Source organism: Euprymna scolopes, chromosome 9 (assembly GCF_053919585.1).
Source record: "Euprymna scolopes isolate OS-2025 chromosome 9, ASM5391958v1, whole genome shotgun sequence".
Lineage (NCBI taxonomy): Eukaryota > Metazoa > Mollusca > Cephalopoda > Sepiida > Sepiolidae > Euprymna > Euprymna scolopes.
This window is the reverse complement of record NC_136490.1, coordinates 110346793-110372819: the sequence shown is the minus strand read 5'-3', so window position 1 is coordinate 110372819 and position 26027 is coordinate 110346793. Positions and strand designations below refer to the sequence as shown.

Below are 26027 nucleotides of genomic sequence, written 5' to 3'. Positions count from 1 at the left end.
ATCACGCACAGTTTAGGTAAAGAAAATACTTTTAAAAAAAAATTGAATGTTCACCTGAAAAATCGGCACCCACTTACATTTTGTTTTCATTTTCGCCTTTTTTAAACTATTTCTACGGATACTAAGCGACAAGGTTATATAAAAGAACTTGAACAAAAAATCAATATTTACAGATTTGGAAGGGATTTAAGTTTCACCCACAAGGTTCCATAAAATGGATACCTCATTTTCCGAACCGATTTACAGCCCTGGTTTGACGTCGGATCATTAAGACCCTGCCATTATTGTTATTTTCTCTCCTTTTTTGTTGTACTCTGCACTTTAAAAATGCCTCCGCAATCATTAGATTTTATTATTTATTTACGACTATTTAAAACGTTCTTTTGGATTATGATCCTTGGTATTTTTAAATTGGCCCGTAAAGCGAAAAAGGACAAATGTTCAAAATAAAAAGTGATATTTATATTGTACTTTATTGTCTTGAAAAAAAATTTTTCTTAAGTTATGAGTTAAAATAATAAAACTCAGGAGGCCTCCATTGCACTAATGCAAGCACTAATAAAAATTAAAGAGTCTGCACTAAAAGCATTACTAAAACAGATTCTAGCACTTCCCTCCTTGAAGAGAAAATATTTTTAAAAAAGGCCTGAAAAAAAAAAAAGAAATCGTCAGAGTTCACAGATGCGCCACTAAAAGCAGTAAATGCAATTATAAATATGATTATAGTTATATCTTGTATATTCATATTACAATCATTTTTTTACTCAATTTATTTGTAAGGAAACACGTTTAAATAAGTTAAAACAAAACATTTTGTTGATTTTGTGTATGCTTGGAATAGTAGTGGCTTTTAATATCGGAATTTTGACCGGGCGGTCATGAAAGAGGTAAGCAGACGATTTATTTGAAACAGGAAGTCAGAAACCGGATGGTCGGTTCAAGCACCCAAGCAAGCTTATCTGAGTTTTATAATTATATAGATTTTCTGACCTTCTACTTTCCAAAGCATTTAAGTAATGCTGATTGAAACGAGTGATTATAATTGTTATTTAATAATATCTACATCATTGACTTACTGTTTTTGAAACATTTAAAGCCACGTTGGCCGCTTTTGAGCTTCGCACAGTGCACTCTGTGCCCCACTATCATTCTTACACTGTTTGTTACTCAGGTTTTGTGTCCGTATCTCTTTCTGTATCTGTCTTTTACACATACTCTTTCTGTCTCTTCCTCCTTCCTATTCTCGTCTTCTTTCTGAACCTTCCAAAACGCCTTTTTATTCTATGTTCTAACTATTTTAGATTATCTTTGTTTATTTCCACAATTTAGCGCTATCTTCCCTTTTTATTATTTATTTTACTGACACCTCCTCTTGCTCACCACCATTTTTATAGCCTTCTACTTTTCTCTCTAATTTGTTCAGCTTCCTTCCAGCGTCCCGTTCCCTTCTTTCTTTTTATCGCCTTTTTTGTTCTTTCATAATCCAGAAATAAAAACATAAACATGGCTGCAATAAAATAAGGCGAAAAGAAACGAGGAAACTCGCCAGTATTACGTCTCACAAGCCGGAAAGGCGCTCCTGCTGCTTTTGCTGTAGGTATTATTGCTCGCATAACGATCGGCTCAGTTACTACAGCCATTAACCAAGCTCGTTTATTGAACACACATTGTCGTTCTTCGTCTTAAACTGGTTTGAAGCAGCGTTGATGACAGCAGTCGAACAGTGAGCAGAACGAATATTGCAGTACCAAATCCTTTCCATACCTGATCATATGAGACCACACCTACTGCGTTTGTATTATTATTATTATTATTATTATTATTATTATTATTATTATTGTTGTTGTTGTTGTTGTTGTTGTTCTTGTTACTGTTGTTTTAGCTAATCACGAAGGGTTCTCGAAATAACAGTTTCAAGTAGTTTTTCAGTGATAGTATCGGAAGCTTTTCTTGTGATATGAGTGACAGCAAGCCCTTTCCTGTTATTATTTATAATTTGAATAAGTTCCTTATAAAACTCATATCTCTTTGGTCGCTCATCGGAAAACTAAAAACAAAAAAAACAAAAAAATTAACAAAAAACGGGTCTCCATTAAAATTGGGGTGCAAGTTTCCCCAGATTCTACTATTTACTGCATCTTTCGATTGATGTTGGAAATCAGTTTGCATCCTTGCAACATCCGTATTTTTTGTACTATTTCTGATAAAGGTCATTTCTTCTTCTTCTTCTTCTTCTTCTTCTTCTTCTTCTTATTATTATTATTATTATTATTATTATTATTATTATAATTATGGGTATTATTATTACTATTATTATTATTATTATTAGTAGTAGTAGTAGTAGTATTACTATTATTATTATTATTATTTATTAATTAATACCATAAATATTTTACAATTATTATATACATATTGTTATCATTACACATTTTATTACCGTGGTTATATTGTTGTCAATGATATCAGTTGTTTCCTCCTTTTATTTATTTTTATTATGCTTTTTTCAGAGTAGTAGCAGCAGTATCAGTTATAAAAGTAACATATTCCTTTATTATTGCAAAAATACCAAAACTACGATACATTTTTCTAACATTATTTTATTCTGAAATTCTGTACTTGAAATTGGAAGATAATGATTTTTTTTCATATCGCTAAAGTTCTCTTAAACATGCGTGTATTGCATAGCTTATTTTCAGCCAAAGACGTATCACTCCACTTATTAATAAATAAAAAGCAATAAAAACCCAACTCTAACCTGATTTATAAGTTTTATTTTAACTTTCCGACGAATTTCTTGCGAGGAATGTCGACAAGCGACCAAAGCAGTTGTTGTATTCAGACAGAGTGCTCTTCCTTAAAAGCTACTGAATTCAAATCTTATTTCACCGGCCTTTATGTTACATCTTTCCAGCTGCGAATGAGACAATTGCTTTAATTAATAAATTCATAAAACTAAGCGGGTCTAGAAACGCTGGCATGATTGTTATTATTCCGTGCAACACCTGTCTTATTCATGTGTTAAAATCATAATGGTTATCAAGTTCCTTTAATTAAGTATAACACATAATGGAGGTAGTAATATTAGTAATATTCATTATAATATAAGTGGAATAGTAGAATTATGTATATTGCATAACACACACACACAAAGAAAGACACACACACACATATATACACACTTTATTTATTTTTATATATGCAGTAATATGGTGGTACACGATCATGAGCATGTTTTGACCAGCTAGCTACTAGTAATTCTATATCTCTTCAGGCGATACGGCTTATACGAAAGCAAACTATGCTTTCGTATAAGCTGTATCCCCTGAATAGGTGTCTAGTTACTGGTACCTAGCTGACCGAAACATGCTCCTGACTGTGTAGCAAAATATTACTGCTTATGTGTAAACAAATAAAGAGTATACTTTGCTCCACTTCGGTATTGGTCACTATTGTATTAACCTAGTGTTAGTTGATGGGTCCCACATTTTATCATATTTCTAATATAATATTGCACTCTTACAATATATCCTTATTACTTCTTAATCTATAATAAAAGTCTCACCTGACTGTTTAAATGCATGTATGTATGTGTGTATGTATGCATGTATGTATGTATGCATGTATTATGTATTCCTAAAACATCCGATAGAGGCGACGGATTTTCAGGGGATCTGTATCGTTTTAAAGCTATAAACCTCGGACGACAGAAATCGGAAAATTGGCTAAAAAACATTAATTCTTTCACCCTCAAGTGGACACTTTTCTACAGGGACGGGTAGTTTTTTCTTCGACGATATTTTCGACAGTCATTCTTCTTTTCGTTTGACTAGCCTTAATGTCAAACTTTGCAACTTCCGTTTTGGGGAGGAAAGCAACGGCAAATAATTTACGTTTTTTTTCCATGTTCTTTTCCCTCTTTCGTGGAACAGATTTCAACGTGCCTACTTACTACTACTTTAAAAAAAAAACAACATTTTTTGCTCAATACACACCTCCAAACACCAAGGCAACGCCGGTCATCCAGGCTATCACCAATAACGCTTAAAAAGTGCATAGAATCATGTAACCAATAATATATTAAATAAGTATTGCAATCTGTTTTCTATACGTGTATTTCAAATTTAACTAATATTTCTTATATTGTTGAAAGATATCGATGTTTACATAAACATTATCCCCATCCTCATTCGTCATTATAATGCGATTATTGTCATTATTAACATCATTATAATTATTATTGTTGTTATTATTATCATTATAATTATTATTGTCATTATTATTATAAATAGTAGTAGTAGTAGTAGTAGTAGTAGTAGTAGTAGTAGTAGTAGTAGTAGTGATGTAATACTATGAGCAGTTATAATAGCGGTAGACGGAGTAGTAGGAGGAGGATATTTGCTTGTTTTGTACACTGTAAAACATAATATTTCATATAAATTTCCACAGTTTCCATATTTTTTTTTTATATTAATATATCACTTACGAAAAAGCAGTATTCATAATAAATATTCAATAAAAATTCAATAATATATTTCATGTTTATTTCCTACTGTAATCACTAATCGTATAAATTATATCCATCACATTAAATTGCTATTATGGTTACAGCAATTACTCCTGTATGATAATAAGTTTATTATTATTATTATTATTATTATTATTATTATTATTATTATTATTATTATTATTACTAATGTTATCATTATTATTGTTATTATTATTATTATTATTATTATTATTATTATTATTATTATTATTATTATTTGGTGGTGTTGTTATTATTGTTGTTGTTTAGTCAGTAGGAGAAGGCACGAAGGCCATCATCAAATATCCGTCTTTAAGAACACCTTGTTGTGTTCGTTGGAGTCTGATTGGCAACAAGTCTCCCCAGATTTACATTATTCTCTATCTCTTCTAACAACCTATGCAAAAGAATTTGAGTTATGGATACAGCCGTTTAGCATTGATTTCTCGTTGGCAGCGATCGTTGGTTTGCACGTGAATTTTTTTTTTGGGGGGGGGGGGGCAATTATTATTGTTGTTGTTGTTATTATTATTATTATTATTATTATTATTATTATTATTATTAATATGTTTTTATGTTTTTTCGTTTATTTTTGTGGTTGTTGTAGAATGACGTGCATAGCTTCTAAGAGTATTGGTCATCTGAGGTACTTTTTTGTCACCGGAAATCCAGAGTAGCATATCTTGTTTCGTCAGGTAGTAATCACTGATAATGGTTTACCTGAAAACTCTTGCGGAATAAAACAATTATAACCCCCTAAATTTTGTTGTGGACACCTATGTCGATTAAAACAGAAAAAAAAACATCTTCAGTTATTAAGGAGAATTGACAGATGAAAAAGGAAGCGTGCCATCCTGTGGTAAAATAATACAATTTAACTGGAAGAGGCAAATAAGAATCGTTATTAGCAATGAACCAATGGCAAACGTCGGTTGAGATAAAGTAAATTAATTGATTTACCACGGTTAGATGGAGAGAGAGAGAGAGAGGGAGACAGAGAGAGAGAGAGAGAGACAGAGTTCTCTAAATCCGAGGACACATTTTTTAACTAAGGTTCAACGGAACACCAATTTTTAACGCTAGTGATCAATCACCGATAATCGAATGGGAAAAAATTCTAAGTAAAAAGACATATTATTATTATCGTTGTTGTTGTAGCTGTTGTTGTTGTTGTTGTTGTTGTTGTTGTTGTTGTTGTTGTTGTTGTTGTTGTTGTGGTGGTGGTGGTGGTGGTGGTGGTATTAACAGTAACTAATTAGGGTTTCTCACGAGTTATAACTGATTATGTTCGTTAGAGAGTCATTGCCAGGTTAACTCAGATGGAAAACACCGTATGTTCGTTTGAGCAGTTTCCGTTCTTACAACAGCAATTTAGTAATGAGTAATCGCTACCAGAAGTTTTTTTTTTCATTTTGGCAGGAATATGAGTGCTAATAAGCCTCCTGTAAATCAAAAACTCTTTTTTGCCAATCAAAGCGAAGTCTGCATTTGCTATTAAACGGTTTCCCTCTTCAACGTGTTGGATCACCAAACCATTAAATGTTGTATATTATTATTATTATTATTATTATTATTATTATTATTATTATTATTATTATTATTATTATTCTAATTATTATTATTATTATTATTATTATTATTATTATTATTATTATTTATACTCTCTAGAATTGCACAGACAGGCGATCATCGGCAATTACTCACTGACAATAAGTGATGGAATTCCATTCAGTTTCGATTACAAGTTTCGCCACATTTCAAGTGAACCCCACTTTTTCCGATAACCATTTACAATGCCATTGCTTATCGAACAACAACTTACATTGATCTCCTGCTGACAAAGACCGTTGGTTTTCACTGGAATTTGCGTAACAATAAGCCTCTTCACATACAAGTACTCTTTGACCTCATCAAGAAGAGATCCTCTTCGTTATTTGCTTTTTCGGCCCATCTTAATCATTAACAGCTATTTTGGGGATATTTTTTTTTTTGGAGGGAGCACAATTTATATGATTACTTTTAGTTTCATTTTTTGTTACTTCTGCATTTTATTATTATTATTATTATTATTATTATTATTATTATTATTATTATTATTATTATTATTATTATTAATACGATAGAGTTTGTGTTCTTTTCTGAATCACGTTTACTTTCCGGTCGTTTAATTGTTATGTACTTCCATTTCTTGTAATAAATTATTTTACCAAGAATTCTTCATAAGTTTTGCTTTCGGTCTCGATTACAGCTGATGACACTTAAATCATCTATTCCTTTTTTATAAATAATTTTTTCAAGAATTTTTCATAAGTTTTGGTTTCGGTTTCGAATATAATTGATGGCCCTCCAGTAATCTACTTTTACTGTATAAATAATTTTATCAAGAATTCTTCAGAAGTTTTGGTTTCGATTTCGATTACGGTTGAAAAAACTCAATCTATATATACATATATTTTTCGTCATATGTTTTATTCCGGTTTCGATTCAAGCAAATGCATCCAAGTCATATATATATATATATATATATATATATATATATATATATATATATATATATATATATATATATATTATTTTTGCAATCACAACTTTATGATATTTTAAAATCTATAGAACATTAACTCTTTGATAACATCTACAAAGTCTGCGAGAATTAAACTATCATACTTAAGCGTACTTTACTACCGGGCTTTGCCGGGCGTTCGTGTTAGCTTAGATTAATGCTTCTGCAGTTTTAACAAAAAAAGCTACAATAATATCAGAGCTTCTCCGTTTACACTGAACATCTAAAAATTCCAACATCAATATATTACATATTAATGACACCCGTGTGGAATTTCCACAGGTTCCGCCAGTTATTATTTTTATTATTATTATTATTATTATTATTAGTAGTAGTAGTAGTAGTAGTAGTAGCAGTAGTAGTAGTAGTAGTAGTAGTAGTAGTATTTTCGACTCATACGAATTTTGACAAACGACCTTATCAATGATTGTTCACCGGTAATAATAAAGAGTATGTGCACTGCTGTACTCTTGACTTCAATCAGAATAAATCTATAGATATTTATGGAACAACACGTTCTTTTAGATATCTGACAGATAACCGGATTTTTTTAGTAGTAATTTAGTAGGAAAAAACTAATTCTAAGGTTGTCCTCCTCCATTCTAATTTGTGGTGATGCTCTTAATCTCCCGTCTATCCTGTCATTCCCACTGGCACGTCAAAGAATGCTGTTGATATTGTTTGAGTAGACTGAATACCAAATTATGAGACATTTTTCTATTTTTAGCTTACTTTGATTCATAATTTAGTTTATAATGTTATTACTCTTGATAATATTAAAAAACTAGATGTGCTTGTTTGGCCATACATGGTTATATGAGTTGGGTTTCGTATTTGTGTAATATTGTGGGCAAGTACTGCCGATTTTGGAGTCGGGCGGCCCCTAAATATACTAGATTTTTAAATGCCTCAGAAGTTTACAGTGACGACTAACATGGCAGAGCAAATGACTTGGTGTTAAATAAAAAACATGCCTTTGAAAGTCAGGGAGAATTAAGGCAAGAAAACGTAGAAGTGAGACATGTGATCGCATTCCTCCGCACCGCCCCTACTTTTTAAGTCGCTCTATCTCTTTAACTGACGAGTGTGGTTGTTAAGCGAAACGATAATGTGGATAAACAGAAATTGTTTATTTGTTATTAAAACTCCAGTATATTTCAGCAAGCGTGTGATATTAAAAGCCAAAGAAATCGACATAAAAGTATAAGTTCGTATAACTGGAAAACATTCATATGAAATTATGCATACATTTTCTATGCTCCCTCGTAATACAACATTCGACAATTGTTATTATTTTATACATTAGGAGTTTTCACACTAAATCAGTGTAGTGTTTCTAATTGACAATGGCCAGTGATATTCTTCTAGTTTGCAAGTGATAACAAGTGTCTTCAGTTTTACCTCAATTTCAATATCTTTTATGACCTTTTAATCTTATTGGACGTTATCTCCATAGCTGTTTTTTTTTTTCGGTTAGTCACTAACGCCGACTGTAGGGATCTAGCTATTTTTTTTTAATAATTGTCGTTTTCTGGCACATGTGTGGCAACACGTCTCCCCCCCCCGATCCCAAATACTATTCAGCAATTTCAATAACAAGTGAAAATGAGTTTATGTTATTCCAACATTCGCTTCCAACTGATTTAATCTGGTACTAACCGTTATTTCTTTTTTCGGTATTATGGCGGCGGGAAACCTCACCAAAGCTCCAGTATCCCCAGAATGAATTTAGAAAGAATGGATGTCTGATCAATGTTTTCCCCTACTGGGACTTTATTTACATTATTTTAATTGTACTACTACTACTACTACTACTACTACTACTACTACTACTACTACTACTACTAATAATAATAATAATAATAATAATAATAATTATTATTATTATTATTATTATTATTATTATTATTATTAAGGGTAGTGGTAGTTTTGTAGTAGTAGTAGTAGTAGCCGCAGTATTATTATTATTAGTAGTAATAGCAATAATAGTAGTAGTACGTTCTTATTACTAACATTAACACACTTCCTTAATATTATTTTAGCACGGGAAATAACTGCTTACTATTTATGGATGTAACTGTTTTGCGTGGCAATAAGTCTTTGAATATTTTCAGTACGTTCTGAATCCTTCCAGTGGGGGGGGGTCTGCTTAGTTCACTTCCTCGCTATACTTAACCGCTTATCTCTGCATTGTTTCCAGTCGTCCTGGACTTCTTGCAACTGGACTCCAGCAGTGCCGATCCAGGAGAGGTGTGGTTGGTGATTGCGCAAAATTTGCTACACAATTACTCGCTCAGCTGCCTCTGCAGGGTTTATCCGTTGTCTTTCGGGTCCGGACGGAGACATCGGATCCATAACCATAGACATGGCATGTTTATGTTCGTGATATCAAATGTAGCAGGTGATATCACATTATTATTGTCTTTTTAGAGCAAGGAAAATACAGCTTGATATTCTTATTGCTCTAGTTACTATTACTAATATTATTCATAGTATATTTAGTTTTATTTTACCTGTTACTCTTTAAAATAATCTTCATTTAAATTTACAATAATACTTTTATAATATTTAATTTGTAAACAAAAGAACTTACAACCATGAGGAAAACAATGTTCATTTACAGTAAAACACCAATGTTTGATCGAAAGCCTATAACCTCATTTTTTTCTGACGCCTACAACCTCATCTTTTTTCTTCTGTAAAGCATTCAAATATCTACCAGAAACACGCCTCTGTATTTAATGTTATTGATTCCCTATCATTAATCAATACGTCTGATTGTCTCACGGTTGTATATAGCTTTACTGGCCAAAACTCTTTTTTCATTCGTCTGATAAAACCGCAAATTAATATGAATATTTCCGTTCCGAATTAATACATGACTCTTTAGATGTGTTTCCTCCAAGATTTCAAAGATTGTTGTTTAAAATATTTAAATATGAAAATGAATTATACTATTCACATTCGTTTAAATTAGTAATTGTCTGTATTTTTGAGATGAGGTGTTTTCCTTAATTGATATAGTCGGATTGACTTCCTCATCTTGATTGTTATAGTCACAACGTTCCGGCCGTTTTGCCCTCCGAAATAAGGTGTTTTGTACAGACTAACACTTCAGAACATATTTAAACATTTTAAATATTGTTTTAAATATGTTCTGAAGTGTTACTCTGAATAATTGAGGGTTACAGAAATGAGATAATAATCAATTTAAGCCAATTCAATTCAAGAAATTATAGGTATTGCCATTATTTAAAGTTGTATTGAAGAAATAATATGTTAGCAACGAACAGCAAGGGTATACTTTGTCAGTAATACATATTTACGATAATTATCTATTCGGGCGTTAGTTTTACAGTCGAATATCTAAAAAAAAAAATAGGGGACCATATCGAGAGTTAACATTTGATTTCTATATGATGTACATTGCCATTCAAATATTCGAAATCCGTATTTTTTATCCCTCATTTGTTAGTTATTATAATTTAAGAATATTTATTTTCCTCTTATATATTGACCAGTTAATAATGGTCTAGTGTATATTTCTTTGTGATCCCGTAGTCTTACTTGATTCCAAGACAGTAATTCATCTAGTCTAGTGGAATATGTAAATACAGATAAATGTGTTCAGTAACACTTTTAAAATTTAAATCTATTTATCAATTAATAATAAAATTTATTATGTAATACACTGAAAAAGATGTTTACATTTTAAAATCCCATTTAAAAACAAGACGTTTGTAAAATTGAACAGTCCCATCTTACTGTTATCTTTTGGTGTCATGAGATTCACTACATATCAATGGCTGATGGCCACTCGAGGATAAGGGTTAATTTTTGTAATTTTTGTAATTTTTTGTTTTGTCTACGAGGAAACAGTGTCATGATCACCGATGGGAGAAGTTAGGTAGAATTAGATTTTATAGGGATTATTGGGTTTGATTACGACTATGATTAAGTCAGCTACAACGCAGGCCTACGTAACAATGTTCCACAGGCAGGCAGTTCCAATAGATATGAATGGAGTTTGAGTGAGGATGTATACACAGATCGAGGGGGGGGAATAAAATAAAAGTAATATTATAAAAACAATGACGATGCTCAGTGTTGCAGGATAATAGAATACACTTAAATGTGATGATCGAATTTATGCAGATTCCATATAAATCAGTATATATCAAATTATCTATTGATTTTTTATTAGTAGTTACATCAAAATATATATTAATAAAACATTCAAAAGTCAACAAATATGTCAAGCGTGCATCAGCTAGTATCCACAACCAAAATACATATCACTCAAGCCTTTTCCTTATTGTTTGAATTATCGTAAGACGGATAAGTAATCCTTAAAAATAATTTAGACGTATCAATGTATATTTTGCGCTTACGAGTAAATGGCGCGTTTAGTCGACTTACACATGTCAAGTACCGATTTAAAAAAAAGTGAATTTTAACATTTTACCAGCTATTTTTCCAAATAAATAGTCAAAACAAAAAGGTTCACAAAAAATGCAATCATTATCTTTCCAATTATTATGTAAAAGAACTACCCCATAGTTAAATATAGATAAACAAATTTATATTGCATTCCTAAAAATAGGTGGACTCTTATTTATTTAGCTGTACACAATTAAATATATGTTTAGGTGTAAACGCTTATGCAAAGCATAAACCTTTATTTCTTACAGATTAAATACCTCATATTATTTGTTTATATTTTCAATAAATCAAATAAACTTTACAATTTCATGATATGTGGGAATTTGTAACTCTTGTGTAATACGCATCTATAAAACGACTGGCAGTGTAATAAGTTATTTACATCTGAATGACGTTTCAAAAGTACGTTCAATTGAATCAGATGGGATTGCAAATTACATTATTATGATAATAGAATTCATGCGCTCATGATCTGACAGTTTCATCTATCTATTACAAATACTGACGGTGTAATAAGAACGCACACGGTGCCATTGACCAACGTCAGGAGCACGCATGCGTCATGAAATTCACCCACACAGAAGAACATAACCGATAAACGTTCGGTGGCGGCTGTAGAACGTTTACAAAGCCGATGCAGTTTATATCGCCACAATTTTTAGATAAGTGACGCCAATGCTGTGAGTGAAAAATGATATAATAATGATAATAAAAAAATACACATAGGGTAAATACAACTTTTGTTTAAATTTTTGGGAATCTTATTCTTATCTTGCAAGTTATTCTTACACGTTTTTTTCCGCCGATAGAACCCCGAACGAATAGAGGGATTTTATGTTTCCTGCGCGGAAATCTTTATGTATTTCAAAGAAACCCGTTTATTAAAGTCACGCTATGAATTGGTTTAGTTCCTTCGGGCTTCAGTACCTCGCAGTTGCATTCATAGTATACATTATTTAGACCGCCGTCATTTAGAATTGATTATATTTAAGATTGATATCCGTTGCTCCGGGAATTCTTACATTAATCAATGCAAGTTTTCGATTAAAGATCCTTACAAATTCCCGCGTTCGATATAAATACTTACGAGTTCAAAACGTGCAAACTGAATGATCACATTACTAGAAAGTAAAGTGTTGTACTAATAGTAAACTTTAACACATATTATTATAATAGCAAGACTTTACATAGAAGCTCTCGCATTTAGGCTAGAAGAACACGCCTGGCTAAGGGTTTACAGATTGACACGTAAACAGAGAGACAAAAGAGTGCTGACTGAAATAGTGGTTATGGTTGTGCAGAAATTAATTTGTATGGAACGGGACTAAACAATAATTTATTTACATTAGTCTTGAACACAACTATGATGTAATCAGCTAGAAGAAGCCCCTCGGTGTGGAATTATGCAGCCGGGAATTATTTAGATATCATCCTTGCTCATGGAAGCTTCGGTTTATTTTAGATAGAAAAGGAGAGAAAGATGAAATAATGATATTGGCAGTCGCTAGGAGATTTTTTTTTTATTGTGATGTTTCTATTATTATATTATCCGCTAATGTGTGCAATGAGCATACACTTTTATTTTGTAGTAATTTGATTATGCGTTTAGTATTGTTAGCTTCGATCATACTCTTTCAAGTTTACTCCAATGTTACCTATGACATTCCTCCAGTTCTTCTCGTTGATCTCACGAGTCTTTGTCGAACGCAGAATTTGTATGGAATTTTAATTAGAACTTAACAACAGTAAAGGTTATATTGAAGTACATGTACCTGTAATGAAAATAGCGATGGAATAGAGAAAGAAGTTCGTGCGTATTGCGTTCCACAGGTAGACAGTGTTATTGTTTAAAAAAAACTTTGCTCATATAATGTTCGTTTAATTTTAAATAGAAATGGCGAAAAAAGAAAACTATTGACACTAGTCTTTCTTAGACGAATTTGTATCATGAACCTTCACAGAGGTGATAGTAATATATATGTAAACTAGGTCTTAGTAGCTGACATGAAAATTGCGAATGAGTAGATACTGACTGATACAGTATTTTCAGCACACATGTGTTTAACCAACTTGTTGGGCACTACCTAATTATATGAGGTGGGTTCTGTATTCGTTTCATATGATGGCCGAGCACTGCCAACTTTTAGAGTTGAACGACGCCGAAAATACCAGATTTTCAAATACTGTGACTTCTACATTTTTCATCAACATTAATAAACTATGTTGGAAAATGAATTTTACCTAAACTAAATGATATCCCGTATTGTGTTGTTACGAAATATACAAATCATAAAGTTTTAAACTACTCTGCGTCATCAAGATTGAAGTGATATACTTATTTCAACCAAATGATTGAAGACATGTATACAGGTACTGAAAATGGCATAAAACAAGAAAGGAACAATTCTTTCCCAAATCACAAATAATAAACATTCTCCTTTCATGTAACGTGCATTGAACAGAATTTCAACGAACAGCGTTTCTTAAAGAAAAATCTTAGTCTGTAGAACCCATTGTCACTAGATTGACTACAGACTTCAACATAGTTCATCATAGCAGTATACATTAATACACGCTTGACATATATCCTCTGAATTATAGTTCAAATATTATGCGTGTAGTTCATCATACACAAGCATCTCCACACATTAATAATCCGTCAGCTAAGTGTAAACCCCCATTAACTCAGATATCCGAGTATAATTTGGACAAGATAAATACTGACATAAATATATGAGTTGGGGGTACCCGGCGTTGCACGGGTTTTTGAACGTGATGCAATACGAACGGTCCGGCGGTGCCCGGATGTTTGAAAAATCTCAATAAATGTTCGAGGGGGGGGGGGCGAACTCTAATCATTGAGGCGGAAGCGCACAAAAAAAACGTGATGAATTAACCCAAAAGTTAATTAGATCAATCATCAACTCCGCGGTGAAGTTTGTTTTGGTTTAGTTTCAGTAGTAAGACATCACACTCGAATTCTAAATGAATTTTAATTTAAGTGTGATGCAAGGGAGATCACGATATCGTTGCGTTGTAATAATTAATATTAAAAAATGAATTATTTGTGTATAAGTAAATTTTGAGTTGAAAGCACAAATAAATAAAGGTCATAGTAAGATTTCACGGTAAGAGTCGGTAAAAGAGGAAGTAAGAAGCGGTTAGTCCCGCAGGTTGCGTCTTAAACTAACTAAAAAATAAACAAACAGAAAATAATAATAATAATAATCGAGTTTTTATTTTATTTTTTTATTTTTAATTCATAAATAACCTTGTACGATTCCAGCCCGGTGTTTCCTCGTACTGTTCCTTGTGAACGCATCCACTGCGGTGTAAATGGGCAGCGGGGACAGGAGAAATCTAATAGAGAGAAAGATGTTGCAACTTCCATTGAATCTGACCGAATTTGGCAGTGGACTCTCACAGGAAAAATATATGAATGTACCATTTTCGAGGAACTGTAGAGGAAATAGGCCAATAGCATATCTCAGATAATGTGCTACAGTTTGTACGCATTACATTTGCATGTAATGTCATGATTTTTAATCTTATTAATGTCAAAGTTGGAGGGGAGAAATGAGTTCATTTTATTTATATAGAGAAGGAGATAACTAAAAGAGAACACTGGGTTCAGCTTATCAATGTACATTAAATGTCTATTTGTTTTAATGAATAGGATATTAACAAAACGGCTACCGTTATTTTCAACAAAAAAGGTTCGAAAGTCATCACTAACTCAAGAGATTATATCTTATCAAATGGAATAAAATTCTTTAATAAATCAGTCGCGAGACGTGTATATGCTTTGCTAAAAACATATATACTGCAACTCTGCTGAAAACCAAAAATAAGTACAAATCTATGACGTAAATATTCTACAAATGAATGCATCGCATAAAAAAAAAATCACGTGTGTTTATTACGCAATTTCGTAATTTGATATAAATGAGTAATTTATTTTAACAAAATTTGACTTTTTAAAAACTCACAATGATTAGAATAACTTTCTAAAATCTCATAAGTTAGAATTGGTAAAAATGATCCCTCCTGTTTTCAAAATGGCGTCGGGATATAAATTTTATAACCATAGAAAGTGTTAACAACGAAGATAGACATTTTGTGGAGGTATTGATTTTATTTTCTCATGTAAAAATGTAACTACTTTATCATTTTAAGGGGTATTTCGTAGATAATATTTCATTATGTCGTAAATACGTGTATCTTATACTTTTTTAATATAAAGAAAATCTTAAACAAAAAAAACTAATAACAAAATAAAAATCGCCGATCTAAAAAAACAAAAAAACAAAACATGGGGCAATTTTCAATCTTTTCCCTAAATTGCTGTACTAAGAATATGTTGTGTAGATGCCTTGTACATGTATTTTAAGAATCATTATCTTTTAATATATATATATATATATATATATATATATATATATATATATATATATATATATATATATATATTTAACAAAGTAAGATCTGTGACTTACTTATGGTTTCATTAAACACTTTTATATGCAAAATCCGATCCCGCATTATGCTAAATCCTGCCCTCTGATGAGAAGGAGAGTATTTCTTCGAAACTCCGCGGATTAAAGACTATCCACTTATCTTGTGCTTCCTTTTTTAACATTAAATATGTTTTTAACTCTTTTTCAAGATGTCTTTTAACATGGTTTATTAATCATTTGTTCATAAATATGTTTTTAACTCTTTTTCAAGATGTCTTTTAACATGTTTTATTAATCATTTGTTCATATATATATATATATATATATATATATATATATATATATCCATGTCTACAACGATATATATGAATATACAAATGCACATGTACATATATATGCATATACATATGTCTTTTTGAATTCCGCTTCGTAAATAAGTGTTTCTTGTCTGAAGAGGTCTCTAGGTACTAAATACTAGAAGAACGAAATATGCTCATGACTGTATAGCAACAAATGCTCGCTTATGTAAAGACAAATTGAATATATAATGTTGTGTATCAAATATATGTGTATATGTATACGTACTTATATATACATATATATGTATACATTAATATCTCCGATTTTCTCTGCAAATAAATGTATATGCACACATATATATATATATATGTATATACATATATATATGTATATATCTACGTATATATACGCATATATCAACGTGTTTATATGCATGTAATTAAAAAAAGATGTTTCTATTTAGAGTAATTGCACGATATTATTACTAATCTCTAAACATTGTTGATATATATATATATATATATATATATATATATATATGTGTGTGTGTGTATTTTACTTACGATATACTTTTATAGTATAAACATCAACCCATGAAATAGACACTGACGTCGTAAACGTACATATATAACCAGCATAAGTATATATATATATATATATATATATATATATATATATATATATATATATATATATATATATATATATATTATAATATAATATAATATAAAGCTGAATGTGTGTATGTCTGGTCATGAATAGGCTCCTATATGGTTGACTATTTTTAAAAAAACTGATTACATCATTATAATAATAGAATATGTATCGAGACACCGGAATGGGTATGTTTGATCTGGTAGAACAATGGTTCATTAAAATTGAATTCCACAAAGTATGGAAATAAAAAATTAAAAAGTTAAAAAAAAAACGTTTACCATTCTTTTTGATATAGATGTACATAATAATACTTTGATAAGTATGTTTTAATTTTAATAGGGTTGGAATAATAAAATTGTTGCGTCTGCGTTCGCGCCTGGTCTCCATAGAACACTTTAATAAATACTAGTCCTGTCTATCTGTGTAAGTATAATTTGATAATTATTTTTCAGTTTGAACAAATATAGTATAATAACATTATGGGGTGTTCGTTCGCACCTGGCATCCATACAATGGAAATATATCACAAAGTTTAACAAGATCCACACAATATTGTGTGAAGTGTGAAAAGGTATGGTGTAATAAATTATTGGGTTTATCTATTTTATTTTTACTTTCATAAGAGTTTTCTTTGGCTTGATTCCCCTAAATTCGAAACTATCTCTTTACAACCCCTCTTTGTCATAACCTATCACACTTTCTTAAATCAGAGTCCATTTTCCGTAGGCTGTTTTTGAAACCTGTCAACGACGGGTACTTTTACTAGTATATATAGTATATATATATATATATATATATAAATATATATATATATATAAAGAGAGAGAGAGAGAGAGAGAGAGAGAGAGAGATGTAGATATAAATATACTCGAAGAACATAAATATTTTCTGTGCTTTAGCCTCACTTAAAAAAAGGCGCTACAATCAGTGAATTGTCCGTGTAAAAATTATTAAATCTGCTCCTACTTACTTGTGTTCCTTTGCGGGAAATTTTTAAAACAGAAGTATGTCTTTTCTTTATGTGAGGAAATCGATTATCTAAATTCAAGTAGATATAATGCATGGAAAAAAATGCAATCGCTTTATTCGTAAATCGTTATTTGTACAGCTACTTATTCGTAAATCGTTATTTGTACAGCTACTTATTCGTAAATTGTTATTTGTACAGCTACTTATCCATTAAATAAAAATATTAACACATTTTGTGATCTTCTTTACTATAAATGGTGATGATATAATGTCGTATACACTTTTGTAATTCACACACACACACCCACACACACACAAACATATATATACATATATTTATCCATTCATGTGAAATCTTTTTTATCATTTTTCTTTTACTTCCTATTCCCCTTACCTCACTCTTTTTTTTAACCAAGTAAGATCTGTGACTTACTTGTAGTTTCATTAAATACTTTTATATGCAAAATCCGATCCCGCATTTTGCTAATTCCTGCCCTCTGATGAGAAGGAGAGTATTTCTTCGAAACTTGTGCTTCCTTTTTTTACAATTAAATATGTTTTTAACTCTTTTTCAAGATTTTTTTTGTAACATTTTGTATTAATCATTTGTTTATATTATAATCTCTATTTCCTTTTCGGTTTTATTGAGCTTTTACATCTGGTTGAGATTACTTCAATTGTTAATATTAACTCTTTAATATTTATAATATATTTTAATTTACCATTTTGATTAAACTTATTGTAATTTTCATTTCTCTCTCTCTCTCTCTCTCTCTCTCTCTCTCTATATATATATATATATATATATATATATATATAGATAGATAGATAGATAGATAGATAGATATAGATAATTTATTATTTTATAATTTTATGATTTCAAACGGTTAAATCTCAAATCTAGAAAATTTATTATATGCAAAACAATGAATATATTTTTATAAGTATATTGCATTAACCCATTGCTTATCGATGTTTATTCACCTACTCAGAGGAAAAATATCAGCAAATAGTATAAATAGTTATCGTCTAATTTGCTATGACTAATAAATATAGAAAATTATAATCAAAATTGTGTAAATTTAAAATCTTAGAATAAAAAAAAGGATATTGAATTTTATAAGCTCATAAAAAAAAGGTCTAGATTTGAAATTTAACAGTTCAAAATCATAACATAATAAATTATCTGGTATATTGAGCAATATTAATTTGGCATGGATTGATTCATAAAAATATTACATCCAATGATAATTTGTAAGACCGATAAACACCGGATAAGCATACAAGTAGATTTATTACGTTATATATTATTGTCGTGTGTGGGTCTTCTTTAGAATTTAGTCTAACCGCTAGAATAAAGGTTTAAACGTTAATCATTATTTTTAGAAATCGAAAATTAAAAAAAAAATCATGCTGGCATTGGGAAGTTGTTTCAAGATATAACGATTCCGATACTCCCCGAAGTGTATTACCGATACTCCCCGAAGTATATTACCGAAAAAAATCCGATGAAATGGTTCAATGCTCCCCCCACATATATATATATATATATATATATATATATATATATATATATATATATATATATATATATATATATATGTATATATATATATATGTATATGTATATATATATATATATTCATATATATATATATATATATATTCATATATATATATATATATATATATATATATTCATATATATATATATATATATATATATATATATATATATATATATATATATATATATATATATGAAAATAAAAAGTATGGGTATCTATATATATATACATATATATATATATATATATATAGATAGATGAAAAAAAAAATATATATATATATATAGATGAAAATAAAACGTATGGGTATATATATATATATATATATATATATATATATATATATATATATATATATATATAGATAGATAGAGAGAGAGAGAGAGACAGAGACAGAGAAAATAAAAAGGAACAAACCGTATTATGTGTTCATCAACGTTTCGTCTTTATTTCCAGAGGAAGTCTCGAAATAAAGACGAAACATTGATGAACACACACACCCCACACACACACACATATATAAATATATATATATATATATATCGTTGGCCAGTTTATATCAAAATCAGTGAATGTAATTGGTTAGTCAGTTAATAAAGCACAAGGTCAATATATTTAAACGATTTCCCTGTATTTTATTTAGAGATTCTGTATTCTGTTGAATCATGGATTGTTTTGTTCGATAACTTTTATGAATATGTTTTCATATCTTAATAAATATGTGTGCGTATGCGTATGCCGATATATGGATAGGTCTATATTGGCCTTTCAGATTCTCGCTGCATAAAGCAATATATAAAGATGCAATTTTCAATATACAATTTATAACTGTAACTGATTTGATATATATGTAATGCAGTAAAAAAAAAGTACAATGTAATAAAAAATATACGTTTAATGATTTTTTTTTATCTATGTACTAATAATATGTAACACTTTTTAGAAAAAAAATATAATTTTTAATGTTAATATATGGATGAATTAATTAATCTACAGGCTTGAGATTTACGAAATTTGGAAACTGAAGTCATAGCATAAAAATAGGTGAACTATATTATATATAATTGGGAACGAAAAAGGGTAAAATATTAAAGGAGATTCCGCGTTGTTCAAAAATATCTACATTGCTAACCATCACATGCTAATATCCTTATAGCTTCATATCTCTCCCACTAACTCTAACTCTATCTTCCCTTCCACCTGTATATATATATATATATATATATATATATATATATATATATATATATATATATATATATATATATATATATATATATATGTATATGTGCATTTGTATATTCATATATATCGTTGTATACATGGGTATATATATATATATATATATATATATATATATATATATATATATATATACCCATGTATACAACGATATATATGAATATACAAATGCACATGTATGTATATATATATATATATATATATATATATATATATATATATATATATATATATATGAACAAATGATTAATAAAACATGTTTAAAGACATATTGAAAAAGAGTTAAAAACATGTTTAATTTTAAAAAAGGAAGCACAAGAAAAGTGGATAGTCCTTAATCCGCGGAGTTTCGAAGAAATACTCTCCTTCTCATCAGAGGGCAGGAATTAGCAAAATGCGGGATCGGATTTGGCATATAAAAGTATTTAATGAAACTACGAGTAAGTCACAGATCTTACTTGGTTAAATAAAATGGTGAGGTAAGGGGAATAGGAGGTAAAAGAAAAATGATAAAAAAGATTTCACATTAATGGATATATATATATATATATATATATATATATATATATATATGTGTATATATATGTATATATATGTTTGTGTGTGTGTGAGTGTGTGTGTGAATTACAAAAGTGTATACGACATTATATATTCACCATTTATACTAAAGAAGATTACAAAATGTATTAATATTTTTATTTAATGGATAAGTAGCTGTACAAATAACAATTTACGAATAAGGCGATTGCATTTTTTTCCATGCATTATATCTACTTGAATTTAGATGATAGATTTCCCCACATAAAGAAAAGACATACTTCTGTTTTAAAAATTTCCCGCGAAGGAACACAAGTAAGTAGGAGCAGATTTAATAATTTTTACACGGAAAATTCACTGATTGTAGCGACTTTTTTTTAAGTGAGGCTAAAGCACAGAAAATATTTATGTTCTTCGAGTATATTTATATCTACATCTCTCTCTCTCTCTCTTTACAACACGTATATATATATATATATATATATATATATATATATATATATATATATATATAATAGCAAAAGTACCCGTCGTTGACGGGTTTCTAAAACACCCTACAGAAAATGGACTCTGATTTAAGAAAGTATGATAGGTTATGAAAAGGAGAGGTTGTAAAGAGATAGTTTCGAAATTGGGGGTATCAAAACAAAGAAAACTCTGATGAAAGTAAAAATACAATAGATAAACCCATAATTTATTACACCATACCTTTTCACACTTCACACAATATTTTGTGGATCTTATTAAACTTTGTGATATATTTCCATTGTATGGATGCCAGGTGCGAACGAACACCCCATAATGTAATTATACTATATTTGTTCAAACTGAAAAATAATTATCAAAGAAAAATATAGATTGATAGGAAAAGTATTTATTAAAGTGTTCTATGGAGGCTAGGCGTGAACGCAGACCCCACAATTTTATTATTCCACCCCTGTTAAATTATAACATACTTATCAAAGTATTATTATGTACATCTATATCAAAAACACTTGTAAACGTTTTTTTTTTATTTTTTATTTTTATTTCCATACTTTGTGGATCACAATTTTAATGAACCACCGTTCTACCAGATGAAACATACCCATTCCGGTGTCTCGATACATCTTCTATCATTATAATAATGCAATCAGTTTTTTTTTTTTTAAATAGTAAACCATAGAGGAGCCTGTACATGACCACACACACACACACAACCACACGCACACACACACATTCAGCTTTATGATATATATATATATATATATATATATATATATATATATATATATATATATATATATGTATGTATTCTTATGCGTGGCTATAAATGTACGTTTACGACGTCAGTGTCTATTTCATGTGTTGATGTTTATACTATAAAAGTATATCGTAAGTAAAATACATATATATATATATATATATATATATATATATATATATATATATAAGCATGACATTTTGATCAATATTTTTGTCAACAGCACTCAAAAATGTTAAGAGATTAGTAATAATATAGTGCAGTTACTCTAAATAGAAACATCTTTGTTTAATTACATGCATATAAACACGTAGATATATACGTATATATGCATATATATACATATATATATATGTGCAGATATAAACATATATTTATACATACGCAGAGAAAATCGGAGATATTAATGTATACACATATATGTATATATAAGTACGTATACATATACACATATATTTGATACACAAACACACATATATATATGTATATATATATATATGTATATATATATATATATATATATATATATATTACATAAGCGACCATTTGTTGCTACACTGTCATGATCATGTTTCGGTCTTCTAGTGTTTAGTACCTAGAGACCTCTTCAGACAAGAAACGCTTATTTACGAAAGCGGAATTCAAAAAGACAAATTTAAAATGTAACTGGATCTACGTTCGCATTGAGCACTCTTGTAGGTTTTACGTTCTTTTTTTCGTTATATACCCTACTTTTTAACATAGCAACATCACATAATGTATGTATATATATATATATATATATATATATATATATATATATATATATATATATAAATACAACACGTACACACACACATATATATATATATACTTAGTTGTATATATATACATATATATATATATATATATATTGCATCATATCTATACATGTATGTATATATATGTATATGAATACATTTATATATATATATACATATATATATATATATATATATATATATATATATATATATATATAAGAATTCCAAATTATTTTAAACATTATTATATCATCAGATCAATAAACAGGAAAAGGCAATGAACATTTAATTTGTATATATATGTATATATATATATATATACATATATATATACATATATATGCTCTTCAATAGTATTGAACACTCTCTTCTAATTACCAGTCTTACCATATATATATATATATATATTTCGCCATATATATTTTATAAATTACTTACTAGCTCTACCTATGTATTGAGCACTTTTGAAGTAAATACTTAACGTTTACACATAAATGTATGCTTTCGTATATTAATATATTAATTTGATATGAGTGAATGAAGTAGTTATATATATATATATATATATATATATATATATATATATATATATATATATATATATATATATATATATATATATACACTCCTATACATTTGTTGTTTTTGTCTCGATAATCATATTAAAATACTTATTTTCTATTTACAAAGAAAATGCAAATGTGTTATATATGGATCGGGGAACAGCATTTACGATCAAAATATATAGATAATTTTCATGTTGTATTAAACATTTTAATTTTTTCGGGTTGCGGCAGAGATGATTATCATTGTTAAACTATTACGTGTAATTATATATATGCATATATAAATTAATAGTAAATACGAACTCTAATATTTAAACCAAATTCCTGACTGGGTAATGATGTTCGACCTTCTAGTATATATATATATATATATATATATATATATATATATATATATATATATATATATATATATATATATATATATATATATACATACATATATATATATATATATATATATATATATGTGTGTGTGCGTGTGTGTGTGTGTGCGTGTGTGTGTGTGTGTCTGGTGTGTGGGTGCACTTCTTCCTATGGAAATATATGTATATATATATATATATATATATATATATATATATATATATATATATATATATATATATGCATGTACGTTGTGTATTATTTAAAACATATTGCAATTACAGTGCAGATATATAATACATTTGAGTGATATGCCATCGATTGAATTCTGTTATCGTAAATTCGATATTGGTGTTCTATTTAAACGTGGTATTTATCTGCGTTTGTAAGTGTATGCTTGTGGTCGTTATTTATATCACGTGTTTACTTCTAATTATTTTATGGATAAAATATTGCCCGTTTATATGTTTGTTTGCTGTAATTTTACTGCGATCGATTTTATATTTTCCCAATTATGTTTATTATTGTTTATTGATCACTGTCTATTTTTTACTTTTCCATTTTTTACTCTAATTTATTTGCTTTAAATGCCGTTAAAATCTTTATACACACATATATGTGAATATATACCCATATATATCTATATCTATATCTATATCTATATCTATCTATCTATATATATATATATATATATATATATATATATATATGTATATATATATATGTAGATATATGTATATATATATGTATATATATATATATATATATATATATATATATATATCAATTGTTTTAGGGCATGATTTTATAATTTTTCCAACATTGTGTGTGTGAGTGTGTGAGTGTGTGAGTGTGTGTGTGCGTGTGTGTGCGTGTGTGTGGTATATTTTGTGTGTGTTTACTATGGCATATCAATAAACTTATAACATTCTAGAGTGACATTATAGATACTATACATGTTTTTGCATTTATTACAAGACTGCAAGATTTCGCGGTAGTAATAACAAATATTATTATCCTGAAGTGTCGTTTTAACAAAATAAAAAATAAAATCACCGCATAGCTTTCTTGCATAAATATTTTGTTGATACATAATACTTTCGCGCGTTTCTTTATATATATATATATATATATATATATATATATATATATATATATATATATATGTATATCTGTATATATATATGTATATCTGTATATATATAAGTATATATATGTATATATATATATATGTGTGTGTGTGTGTATTTATATACATATATATATATAATTTGATGTTGCTATTTTTCATAAGTAGGGTAAGCATTTCAAAATAAAGTGGTTAATACAAGAGTGCTCAATGAGGAATTAGAGCAAGTTACATTTTAAATTTGTCTTTTAGAATTCCGCTTTCGTAAATAAGCGTTTCTTTCCTAAAGAGGTGTGTAGTTACTAAACACTAGAAGACCGAAACATGCTCATGACTGTATAGCAACAAATTCCTGCTAAGGTAAAGACAGATTAAACATTATATATATTTATATATATATATATATATATATATATATATATATATATAGTTATATATATGATATATAAATATATATATATAGTTATATATATATATTTATATAAATATATATACATGTATGTGTGTATAAAATATATCTGTATATGTATACGTGCATATATATGTATACATTAATATCTCGTATTTTCTATGCATATATATATATATACATATATATACATATATACGTATATAGTTACGCGTTTATATTCATGTAATTAAGCAAATATATTTCTATTTAGATTAATTGCACTAAGTAT

General features: G+C 28.7%; 1 long non-coding RNA gene across 1 annotated transcript in view; it reads left to right on the top strand.

Annotated features, from left to right (window-relative positions):
• Positions 1 to 1220: 1220 nt before the first annotated feature.
• The window catches only part of LOC145285006 (uncharacterized), a 133999-nt gene continuing 109192 nt past the window's right edge, over positions 1221 to 26027 (top strand). The window contains exon 1 of the long non-coding RNA XR_013868928.1: positions 1221 to 1791. This is a non-coding gene — a long non-coding RNA (uncharacterized LOC145285006). The remainder of the gene's footprint in view (positions 1792 to 26027) is intronic.